Below are 13,994 nucleotides of genomic sequence, written 5' to 3' on the forward strand. Positions count from 1 at the left end.
TCCTTAGGCTTTTCTGATGTCTGCCACTAGTGCACTCTTACCTGTATATTATCTCTTCATTTCTCCATATGGCTTTTGTGTAGTCTCAACACTTCCATGCATTTGTAATTTATAGATAAAATATGTCTCAGAGCTTTTCTGAAAATAAAGGTTTCTAACTCATTGTCCCTGGGAGAATTTTAACAGGATTTCTAGAAGAGGAAAGATGCTGACTTACTCAGCAGTATATATATATCAGAATTCTCTGATAACTTTCTGTTTAATAAGGATTTACCAGATACTTATTTAAATTTGCATTTGCTAGATTTAACACGATTGACTCACAAAAAGTAATTAGATACAGATTAATCTTGTATTTCATGAGAGATAAAATAAAAAATGTGAAATTCAGTCATTCTAAGTGGGACTGCTAACAACTTAACCTAGCAAAAACATTTATGACTACAAGATGTAGCTATCACATTATATAGAAGAGGTGCAAATCTGACAGGAGGCTTTCCAGGTAACATGGATTATGATTATTTCTTTAGTGTCTCATCATCAAATCTCTTTAAAAACTTCCTTCCATTTATCCTTATCTAGTAATCTTCTAGCTGACTGACCAGCTCCAAATCAAATTTTCTTGTGGCTCTCATACACCCCCAAAAGATTTCACTAACAGCTGACAGGGGTTTTTAGTCATGATCTGACTGACCAGAAAAATATATAGATTTTACATATGAAAACCTGAATAAAAGAATATGGAGTTTAAAATAAAGAATTAAATTATGTTCCTACCTTGTTATTAAATACAGAAGTGAGTGTAAAACCGTAATACTGGTCAGGCACACACCAAAAAGGAGCATGATAGTTAATATTGGTTTTATTACATACCACCATCATCATCATTGTTATTCAACTGATAATAAAATAATGGGCTTTTTTTCCCAAAATAAATTATTTAGGCTGAAAATTCAAGGATGGTAAAAATAATAATCCATGCTAAATATTCAGTATTTTATTAAGAAAAAAAACTACGTACAGTTGGGACAATTTTCAATTTTTGGTTTTACTTCCAATATTGATAAAATGGAAGACCCTGATAAAGACAGTTCTATTGGCTGAAGAAAGCAGCTTCGGAGTCACTATATTCTTGGCTCTTATTTATTCATTTCCAGCACATATGACATAAAGTTTAAAAGCATCATTAGCAAACAGAAGTAAATTTAGAATACAAATACCTTCTTTAAACAGAAAAAAGCATATAGTAAAATGAGATTTGTGTGACTATTTAGGTGAGTATAAATGTTGACAATTTTCCTGCAAAGAAATTTGGTGAATTAAGGACCTTTGACATGGCCATCATTTCAACTAATAATGTAATTTAAATAAATGCAAACAAAATTTATGAAGAAGATGTTTGATGAAAAATATAAAAATGGGAAGAAAACCTAAATGCTAAGTAACACAGAATTATTAAAAAGACAAAGCATACCCATGTGATAGAATGTCATAGTCATTGAAAAATATTGAAAAATTTATTCAGGGTTTTGAAAATGTTTCACCATGATTTTTTTAAGTAAAAATGTAGGATATATAATGATTACAGTATGTTATCAGTTATGTAAAATTTAAACACACATAGAGAAACCATAGTAAAGGAAATCCAGTAATATAAATGAGAGTTATTTTTGGATTGTGGTAAAAGTAGCTTCGTTATGTGCTTTTTCTAACTTTCTATAGCCAATATATATTTACAATTATAATTTTAACTTTTATTGTAGTAATAACATAAAGTATTTCAGGAAAAATGTTTCCTTGTGTTAAGCCTATTCTCTCAGTAAATGTTAAGATATTTAATATTATCAATCATCTGTACTCAAGATCTTCTACAGAATTTATATCTTTCCAATGTCTAATTTAACTCTAAGAAGCAAATATTCCCTGTTCTTTGAATTATCAGGCTATAATTACTGTGATCAGATTCTGAGCATTAAAGGCTATTAAAGCTGTGACATAACTTCCTCTGTGACATTTAAACAGATTCCTACTTTTGAGCATTATCTTTGAGGTATAATTCACCTTGTCTGGCGAATTAAGCAGATTCTCACATAAAATGATTCCATTAATTAGTATATTTAAAGCTACATTTAATATGAGGAGATTTTGACTCATTTCATGTCCAATTATGCATTTTTAACCTGCTTATCAGTGTGTGTAAAGTCTTTGCTCTAATATTTTCAACTTTTTTTGTGATTTTAAAGAGGTATTTTAAAAAATCTAGATATATCCAGCAAGTCATACAAAATTTATTTCTGTGAGTAGCTAGAATCTTCTGACCCTTGATCCTCAAAGTTCCAACTGCTTTAATTCCCTAAGGCTGTAAATATTATTAACAACTTATTGGCTAATCTCTTAAAACTTGATTACAATGTATAAGTACTGGTAAATCCTGTGGGAGGTAAAATGTGAGTAAGACATAGAAGTAGGCTTTGAAAGTGCACAATCAAGGAGAAATATACAACTAAGAAATATGAAGCAAACCGTGATGAGACCTATAATAGAGGAATCTAAAGTTGCTTTGCAAATACAGGGATGGGAGAGATTATTTCAAACTGGATAAATGCACTCAGACTTCTTTGGTAGCCAAGATGCTTATTAAAAGGGAAGGATTCCTCAGAACTTCATATAAGTGAAGGCATTCACAACAGGAATTGGATTACATTAGAGTATTCGCATATGTATACCTGTTAGTTTTGCTGTTATATGAACCCACAGCCTAATCCTAGCAATTCCTTTGGCACAGGTTGCTTGCAGTCACAATGAGACAGCCCAAAGCTATGTCCAACACTGGAACATAGCAGAAAGATCATCTTGTCATAATTCAGAGATAGCAGCCACAATTCATGTATAAAGGATGCAAGTTTACTCACTGGGTTGATAATTTCATTTGTCTTGCTGTATTGATAATGTTGCATTGATCTAATTACGATCATTTATAATGACATACAGCTCACAATGTCATCAGGACTTTATTGGCATTTTCTAAAAATTAAAGAAGACAGTATTTGATAGTCAACTGAATTACCCTTGCTGAATAGAGGATATCTTTGTACTGATTAGATCAGTTGAATTTCCCAGTTAACTATTATACTAACACTGAGCAAGGAAAACTCTGGCTGATGACTTTTTGCCAAGCTTCTGAAATTTATTGCCTAATGATGCTTGCTCAGGTCTACATTTTAATTTTTCTTTTATTTTGCCTTAAACTTAGCTATACCAAGAGAGTGTGAATAAGAGTCCTGCTTATACCTCCTATCTGTGTTGTTATCAGTTAATATAACCTGACCAGAGCCAGCTAAATGAAAGTTCAAGAAAAATGGGTTTCAGAAAATAGCTGATTCCAGGAAAGCTGAGGTTAAAGTAAATGCATTCATTCTGAATAGCATCTATTAATCAGGACTCTGTCGATTTGATTAAAAGCTCTTTCAGTGAAACGCAACAGAAATCCATTTAAACTAACTTATATATAAAAGGGAATTTATTATAAGAACAAGAAAGTATATGCTCTGGCACCCAAGGGAAAAGGTAGAGTTAGCCACACCAGGACTAATACCAGGAAGAGGGAAGATCAGATGCCATGACAGGTTTTCTCAATGTTGATCTATCTTCCTGTACCTGTTTGTAATTCTTTCTTCCCTTTTGTATTCAATTTCAGTCTGCTGTGTTTTTGTGCATAAAATTAGATGTACAAGCGATGAAAACTAACCATATTATAGAAAACATTGATTATAAGTTTGGTTATTTTTCCAAGTCCAAAAGAAATTTCATTCTGAGAAAAATTTTCAGAACATCTTGGAAAGGGATATGAAGGTTAGTCTCGTAGTAAGACTGTGGCTATCATGGAAATGTGTGGCCCAGAATCTTGCTGAGGAGAATGTAGTGAACCAACTGCTCCTTCCTGAATTTATCTCTGAGCTTTCAAAGAAGCCATACTTTTTCCTCGCTGTTAGAGCCAATGACTGCACATGGCAGGCAGGGAACTAGTGATGTCCGTTTCTGCAGGAGGGGGCTGCCCCTCACAGGCAACACCATATTGGAGGCGCTGTCAATTGTACATCTCTTGACTGATGCCTACATCAATTATAAACAATTGTAAGCAGTATTCTCTTTCTGGGGGAACACATGTGCCCTTGAAGTTTTACTTTTTATAAAGAATCCAAGGAGCAGTTCCCTCCAGAGAATACAGTGATTTGTTCTTTCCTTGGACCTGGAAGGTATTCAGGGCAGCCCATTGGTTGGGCTTGTAGTAGGTCATAGAATTGCCCTAGACTTCCTCTTGTAGTCTACTATGAATTCCATGCAATTCTTAATATATTGTACTGTATTTAGATTAATGTCTCAGGCCAAGAGGAAAAATCAGCACAGAAATAGAAGGAGAACGACACTTGATTTTCCAAGATGGAGGTTAATGGTTTATGGGATTCATTCAGCTAGGACCTGGGGAGATATGCTTGAGGTCAATACTACTTTACTTCTTACCGTAAGAAGTTATTCTCAAGTTTCGAAGTATTTGACAGGTGCACACAGCTAAGGGTACAACAACTTGAGTGTGTCCAATAGCCTGAGCATAATCTTTTGGGTTGCTTATAATCCCATCTCTTGGGATTGTAAGATTTAATTTCTTCTTATTGGAAGATACCACTGTACCTGGGCTGGATGTTAGCTGACACCCTTCTGTGCGGTACAGATCCTGAACTGACTTGTGCTACAGCTGTGACTGGTTATTTTCCTGGCAGCAGTGCTCACATGGCAAGGAAATCCCAATGACCTCAAAAGATGATAGCGTTTTGTTTGGAATAGTGACTTCCCAAAATTAGGGACTTCGTAAATGAGGATGTATTCTCAAATAGTACACATCTCTAGTTCTCAAAGTGCTTTTAACTGATTAATTATGCTTTCAAGGTTTTTTTTGTTTTGTTTTGTTTTGTTTTAAAGCTATCCTTTCCCTGAAAATGAGGCCTTGTCAGTTGGATTCTGCCAGTATTTCATGGAGCTGCTTTTTGAAGACTATGTTTACGTTTTTGGGTCTTCAAAGTTTTCTCCATTTTTTTCAGTTCCATTATTCAAATAGGTTTCTAAAAGTGAGAAAGGGATTATCAAGTTGTCTGTTACTAAATGACGGTCTTAACCAGCACATTGGTGCTCCCCTATGAATCACACCATGTCTCTGCAGTGGATGTGAAAGAAGCAGGTGGAATATAATGTCCTGTGAAGTGGTATCATATGTGTGTAAAGACCCACGTAATGACTCTTCACTTATTCTGTTAACGGTGTGCTATTCCACATCTCTAGAGAGCTGTTAAAGTAAGACTTATCAGTGTCGCGACCAGATTCAGTGAACCAAAAACCACAACACATGTTCTATTGAAAGAGTGTTGTACCACTCCCAGATGTTCAGTTTTCATAACTACTACTTATTGAGCACTTCATCCTTGTCTGTTTCTGTAATAACCACAGTACCTACCATAATTTTTCACTCTCCGTAACACTTTGTGGTACACATATTTTGGTCCCTGTGTTTTACATAAAGAAGCAAGCTCAGAAATAAGTAACTTACTCAAATCATGCAGTTTGGAAGGGGTTGAACTAAGACTTGAATGAGAAATTATCTGGGTTTCAAATCCATTCAATTTCTACATTATGTGATAAAATATACAAACTATTATAAGCTAATCAAAGATCTCACTTTATAGTTCATACCCATTGTGGCAAGTATTTTATTATGACTAAGAAAACAACCAAATATACATACTCGTACTCTGAAAAAAAAAAGGACAAAAAGGCAAAGTACAGTAAATAAACAGAAGACAAGTCAAATTGCTGGATATGTACTCATTAATCCAAATATCTGTAAAATGATTATTCTAGAAACACATGAACAATTAGGAACTTCATAAATCTTAATGCCAACAGAATTTTTTAAAAAATTATACTTGAAGTTCTGGGGTATATGTGCAGAATGTGCAGGTTTGTTACACATGCCATGATGGTGTGCTGCATCTGTCATCCCATCATCTCCTAATGCTACCCCTCCCCTATTCCCCCACCCTGCTGTCTCTCCCCTACCCCTCCACACCACAACAGGCCCCAGTGTGTGATGTTCTGGTTTAGATTCTCAGAATCAGAATCCTCCTTCAGTCTTTGATTTGTAGTATTCATGGAAATTTCTGCTGCTTAATGTATGTAAATATTGACATTCTGAGGTGAAGACAAAACTATTAATTTTTCATGAAATGTAAAAAGACTTGTGAACTTCAAGACTAGACTTCAGCCATTTTTATTTAAATTAAAGACAGTAGAAGCTGGAAATGTAAAATAATTAATAAGAATATTTTGTAAGACAAAGAACACTAATATAAGGTACATAAAATTAAAGATTTAGTGACTAAGCAATACAGAAGTGAGAGGATTCCTCCCGGGATGTAAATGAGAAATCTGTACTTACACCTCCCAAAACTTTGAATGCTGCCAAAAATTGATCACATGAAAATCAATTAGATGACAGTATTAGTTTAATCCTATCTAAGTTGTGCCCTGTAATAATTGATCAGTTTGGATTTAAAGTTCTAGGCTTTTTGCGGGGAAGAGTAGTTAAGTGTATTTGTACATTTGGTGCTATGGTAGTTGCTTGATACAATAAAATTTGGGTATATTACTATTCTAATTCAGACAGTAAAAATACTTTCAGAAAAATTTATGCTTTCAGAGCAATTATTAGAAAATCAAGTCTTTATAATCGTATCTAATATTTATTTTCCATTATATAGATGAGGATAGCGTGATTCAGAAAGAATTAACCTTTTATATCTTGAGAAGGAAAAATCAAATTTGCCTATTTTAGTTGACTGCCCCAAGTTTCTTCTAATTCACCTAATTGAGCAACAAATATTACTCTATCTTTGTTTTCATTGTTTATGAGGAATATCTTATGACATGCTTATAATGTATCCTTAAGCAAGCTTCTGAATTGCAAGTACATTGATAAGACCACAAAAGTAACTGTAAGCCTATCCAACCAGAGTGTATTTTAATTTATGAGTTAAAATATTTTCTTTTTAGAAACTTAGGCTTCTAAGGTATTCATGGGATGACATCAGAAAGATGACAGAATATAAAGTCTCAGGCTACACTTCCCCCTCCAATAGAAAGTTCAACCACCAGCTACAAACAGAGCAGAACATCTTCTGAAAACTTCAACACTTGGAAACAAGCCTGAGAACCTGTGTGGTCTACAGAACTGAAGGGAATTAAAATTAGTAGGGTAAAAAGAATGGTCTCACTCATACAGTGCCAAAACCAGAAACTCATAGCCATTAGCTACAGGGAAGAAGAATCGATAAACTCATACAATTCCAGCGAAGGGGGAAGGGATTAGGGAAGTTTGCTCATACCAAAGAAAAGAAGGAAAACTTGTTTTTCAGCTCTCATCTCCTGCTTCAATACCATAGAACAGGGATTCTCTACAGTGCCACATGTGTGTTTTGGTGAGAGGATTGTGCTGTACCCATCTGGGAAAGAAGTATATCATAATCATACAAATAGATTTTTTTGGGAAGGAAATTTTCTCCCATTGAGTCTAAGAAACATTCTCTTTGAGAGGAAAAAAAGTCTTTTCCTCTCCTATCTGAAAGTCACTATAGTTGTTAACTACTAATATTATTAAAATAAATGATATTCCTTAGGTATATTTGGGAGAATAGGAAAGTAAAGATTAAAGAACAATGGCATTTAGAAAAAGTATTTTTATTTAGTGTTAAACACTTCTCTTTAAGATCCACTTGGGTTATCATCTACCATAAAAGGTATTTTAAGATTCTGTAGTTCTCTAAGTTGGAACTACTTGAAAATATGAACTGAATGTTACATATTGTTGAAGTCCATCCTTCGTTAGAACATGTGTTAAAACTTTACAGGTAATCGATAAGGACATGATGAATGATGAAAACATTTTTGAGTTTTACTATTCTCTTTAAAGTTGAATTTATGAAAACAAGAGATTTCCACTACTTAACACAATATGATAGCAAGAAGTAGATTTTCCCTTCTAGCTCAAAAAACTAGAAAGCTGTGAATATATTTATATTTCTTTACTTTCTGTTGTCCAAAGAAAAACACAAATAAAAAAGGTGAGCCCATATTTGTTTCAGATTAAAGCCTGGAAGCAGATCCTAGGAGAAAGTACAGAGCACAGGAACCCAAACAAAACTTACTTTGTTGAAAGTAAGTTTTCAACAAAGAAAGAGATAGAAGAAAGAGATTAGCTATTAGACAAAAAGTTCAAGTTTATAGGGCCATGTACTAAATGGAAGGAACTTCACACAGAGAAATAGTACAGGAGATACGCATGGGGTACCCTCATACCTTTTGCTTAGTACATATTTGCACATGTATGAGAAGGAATTACCCAAAGTCCTGAGAAAAACATGAAAGTCAAGAAATCAAGCAATTTTTGAAGCTTGAACAGGTAAAGAATTATGTTAGCACCAGAGAGACTGGAAAGACCTCATAAAATATGTGACATTGGGTTGAGCTCCCAGAGAAGTTTTCATGTCTCAGCTTTTCCACTTCTAGTATATAACCCCAAAACTGAAGATACAAGTTCACATAAACACTTGTATATAAATGTAACGGCATTATTCATAACAACCAAAAAGTAGAAACACCGTATATGTCCATCACCTGATAAATAGATAAACAAGATGTGGTATAAACATGTGATTAACCATAAAAGGGGATAACATTCCAATATATGCTGCAATACAGATGAACCTTGAACATATGCCATATGAAAGAAGCTAGAAACAAAAGCCCACATATTCTGTGATTGCTATATGCAATGTCCAAAGTAGTCAAATCTGCTTAGACAGATAATAAATAATCAAATAGTTGCCTGAGGCTAGTAATAAAGAGATATGTGGAATACTTCATGATATAGGATATGCAGTTTCTGTTTGGGATGGTGAAAATTTTATTGAATGAGACAGTTGTGGTGATTGTATAAGCTTGTGAATATTCTAAAAACCAGTGAATTGTATACTATAAAGAGTAAATTTTATCATACATAAATCATTTCAATAAAAAGAAAAGATATTGCATGAATAGTTGGACTAGATTAGCTCTAGACTAAAGGAACCACTGGTTCACCCTAACAAAGCTTAACAGTAGCCTTGGATTATGGCCTAGCAAGGAGATCACCAAATTGCTTTTCCACAAAAGCAAAGGGGGACAACATTAATGAGAACAATCATTGCAGTGCTAAAAAAAAAAAAAAAAAATCAATGAAAGGATGCATCAATATGAGAAGTGTTTGTGCTTTAACAACTACTGAATTTCAGTAGAGAAGAATGGAGCACTGTAATGTTCTAGCCTTTGGTTGCTTCCTGTTTCTGGCTGATTGGTAGAGAGGTTCACCCAGGGTTGAGTAGGTGACCGTGTGACAGATCTCTTCTCCCTTCAGAGAACTGACCAGATTTAGAGCAGTGGACAATGCTCATGTTCTGTGAAATTACCAGTTAAAGTGTCCATCAGAAGAGTCAGGTAAATTCAGAGGCGCCAATGGGTCAGATCTATTAGCCTGAGGTTATAGAAGTGATTGGGATACGCATACAGAGCCCAGAATTCAAAGATGGAGCAATTCAAACACACCCCCATCTAATACTGAAACTGAAGACATGTAATAAGGGACTCACAAAGGCCCAGGTTCAAGTAAAACTCTGAGCATGTTTCAAGACAGGCTTTTAAATGCACACCTTTGCCTTAAGACACCTCCATTAGCAGAGAAGCCCTACTGGTTCAAGGCATTTAAGAAGAATTTTGTCTTGTTATTGGCTAAACATTAAGTGACACAGACATGGAGAAAATACTTAGGAAGATTTAGGCCTTAGGAAGCTTAAAAGTAAAAACTAGAAAGTAAACTGAGCAGAAGTATCAGAGGTCAGAGAATGTAGGATATACAGATTTTCACAGATTTGTTTTATGCAAGTAATTAAGCAAAAACAAGAAAAAACAACAATAGTCTTTGAGGAGTTGGGGAATTAGAATCCATAGTTGCTATAATATGTTACCTAAAATGTTCAATTTTAAACAAAAAATAAGAGACATTTAAAGTATCAGGAAAATATGATCTCTGGTATGGGGAGAAAAAACGACCATAAAAACCAGATTTGAGTATGTCCAGATGTTGGATTTGACAGACAAAAACTTCTAAGCAGCTATTATAAAAATATTGAAAGAACTAAAGGAAATTATGTTTAAAAATTAGAAGAAGGTATAAGAATAAGTAATAAAAAATCTCTACATATATAGAAAGTATAAAAAACAACAATGGAAACTTGAGAATGGAAGAGTAAAACAACTAAAATAATTAACTAGAGGGACTCAATAGCAGAGTAAAGATACCAGAGGAAAGAAGTAGTGAACCTGGAGATAATTCAATAGAAATCATCTCCAATCTAAATAAGGGAGATAAGAGATTTTGAAAATATCTCCTCAAATTGATCTGTACATGTAATGTGATTCCTTTAAAAAACTCATTCTGAAATTTTTATGAAAAGTCTTTAGACTAGCTAAAACAATCTTCACAATTGAATAATAAAGTCAAAAGAATCACATTCATCTATATTAAAGGCTTATTATATAGTTACAGCAATTAAGAGTGTGATATTAGCAAAGATTCAGAGAAATAGCTCAACATAACTGATTGGAGAACCTAGAAATAAATCCAGAAAAATAAGCTCAGCTGATACTTGAAAGAGATGAAAAAATCAATTCAATGGAACAAAGATAGACTTTTCAACAAATGATACCAGAGCATTAGGCATCAATAGGCACCCCCATAGCCTGCCTAAATAAAATAAACCTCAACATGATTCTTATACTTTATAAAAAATTTAACTCAAAAGGATTATAGACTTAAATATAAAATATAAGGCTGTAAATTTAAAAATATGACAGTGAATCTTCAGGGCTAGGCTAGGAAAATAATTCTTATGCTTAATACCAAAACTATGACCTATAAAATTAAAATTTGGTGACTTGAACTTTGTAACAATAAAAAACTTTTGCCCTTTGAAACCATGTGAAAAAGGAAATAAACACAACCCATAAGCTGGGAGGCAATATTTGGAACCTGAATATCTGGAGATACCTAAAACCTATGAAAACTCTAAGAATTAAATAGGAATAAAACTAATAATCAATTAGAAAATGGCCAAAAGACATGAAGAGATATTTTACTGATGAAGACATATAGTTGGCAAGTAAGAACACAAATAGATGTTCAACATCATTAGTGATAAGGAAAATGGAAATAAAACCACAATGATATACCACTACATATTCTTACAATAAAAAAATATAGTGACAACACCAGATGCTGTCAAAGATTTGGAGAAAATGTATCATTCATACATTGCTGGTGTGAATATAAAATAGTATAGCTAATCTTAGAAACAGTTTGACAGTTTCTTACACAGTTAAACCTGCAATTAGTGTATGACTTAACTATTACATTCCTGGGCATTCATCTGAGAGTAATGAAAACTTAAGTCCACACCTAATCATGTAATGAATGTTTATAGCAGCTTTATTAATAAGAACTGCAAAGTGAAATCATAGTATGTATCTGAGCTGACTGGTGAAACTGTTTGCTCTAAATCCAAACTGTGGAATACTACTCAGCAATAACAAGGAACATGTGATAAGAGACTCACAAAGGCCCAGCTTCAGGTAAAACTCAGAGCACATTTCAAGATAGGCTGAAGTTAATACATGCTATTGTTATATGCTATAATACTATTAATCCATGCAACAACTGGAATGATTCTCTAGGGAATTATGCCAAGTGAAAAAAGCCAATCTCAAAGCATTACACACTGTGTAATTCAATTTTAATAATATTTTTCAAGTGGACAGTTCTAGGAATGGTGAATGGATTAATGGTTGCCAGGGACTAAATTGGGATTAGGAATGGAAAAGGGAGAAAAACGAGTGTGAGGTAATAGGGCAACATGACACATTCTTGTGGTAATGAGAACATTTGCATGTCGACTGTATTTGCATGTCGACTGTATTATCAATATCAATATGTCGGTTGTAATATCATAATATAGTTTTGCAAGATGTTACCATTGCAAGAAACTGAATAAAGGATGTATGTGATTTCAGGCTGCACATTGTAAGGAAAATGAACTTCATTGAACTAGTCCAGCAAAGTCGCTAAACAAACAAACACACAATAACCAGTTTAGGGGAGTATGGTTTATATTAAGATAATGATAGCAAAAGAATCAAGATTTCAAAAATAATTTTAAGTCATGAAGAAAAAATATTGGTAGCATATGCCCTATGACAGAAAAAAATCAAGCAATGAAAACAGCTTTAGAGCAGCTTCACATTTTGGACTTAGCAAACAATGACTTCAAAGCAGATATTATAAATGAGTTGAAAAACCTAATAAAATATAAAAATTAAAGGGAAGTATGATGATGTCTCACTATATAAATAACATTAATAAATAGATTAAAAATTATATAAATGAAATAGAATAAATAGAATAGCTAAATAGAAAGTCTAGAGTTGAAAATTACCATAATGAAAATAAAAAATATAAGACGGGGTCAGTAGCAGTTTTGAAGTGGCAGGAAAAAATCTGTGAGCTTGAAGGCAGGTCGGTTAAGATTATCTAGCATAAAAAGCAACGACAACAAAAAAGTGAACAGTTCAGACCTGTGGAACCCATCAAGTATAACTATATATACATAAAGCAGGTTACAATAAAAAGAAAAGAGGCAGAAAAACAATTGAAAAAATAATGACCTAAACTTTACAACTTTTTAGGATAATCTTAATATGCATATCCAAGAAGCTCAATGAACTGCAAAGGATAAACTCAAAGAGATTGACACCTATATGCATCATAGTGAAACTCTCAAAAGCCAGGGGCCAAGAAGGTACCTTGAAATAGCAAAAGAAAAATAACTAATTGTGTACCAGTCTTTCCTAATAAAATTAGCAACTCGCTTCTCATCAGAAATGGATGCCAGAAGTTTGTAGGTTGTTATATTGAGTAATGAAAGACTGTCAACCAAGAATTGTATATCTGGCATAACTATTTGTCAAAACCAAAGTTGAAATTAAGACATTTATATATAAACAAAAACAAAGGATAATTTGTCATTAGCAGACCTGCCCTATCAGAAATAATAAAATCCTTCAGGCTGAAATGAAAGCCAATCAATAACTCAAACCCACAAGAAGAAATAAAGAACACTGGTAAGAGTAAATACACATTTAATTTTTATAACATATTTCTTCTATCTTACTGAAAATACAAGTGCATTGAGCAGTAGCTATAAAACAGTTATAAATCATCCAGGCTTACAATGTGTAAATATTTAATTTATATGAAATGATAGTACAAAAAAAGAAATAGAGCTGTAGTCAAAGTGTTTACATATCACTGAAGTTGATACTGTTTGAAGAAAAGTTGTTAGCTGCAATCTCATATATTAAAGTGGAAACCAACCCAAATGTCCATAAATTGATAAATGAATAAGCAAAATGGCTCATCCAAACCAAGGAATATTATTCAGCCATAATAAGGAATAAAATACTTAGACGTGTTACAGGGTGAAGGAATATAGACAGAACATCACTTAATGGTTGCCAAGGGTAAAGATTTAGGGTTTCTTTTTGAAATGTTTTAAATAGGGACTGGTTGAAAGTGTTCTGAAATCAGTTATTGATGGTTGTGCAAACTTATGAATATACTAAAAACAATTGAAGTTTATACTTTTAAAAGGTGAATAATATATGTATGAACTATATCTCAGTTAGGCTATTTTTAAAAAATGTAAATGCATTAAACCAGTTGGTCAACAAGTTGGTCAACTCTGCCTCTTAGTCAAGAGGCAGAGTTTGTTAGACTGGATTAAAAAAAAGATCCAACAGTA

The sequence above is a fragment of the Sapajus apella genome, unplaced genomic scaffold (assembly GCF_009761245.1).
Source record: "Sapajus apella isolate SASKATOON/1434 unplaced genomic scaffold, GSC_monkey_1.0 scaffold37, whole genome shotgun sequence".
NCBI lineage: Eukaryota > Metazoa > Chordata > Mammalia > Primates > Cebidae > Sapajus > Sapajus apella.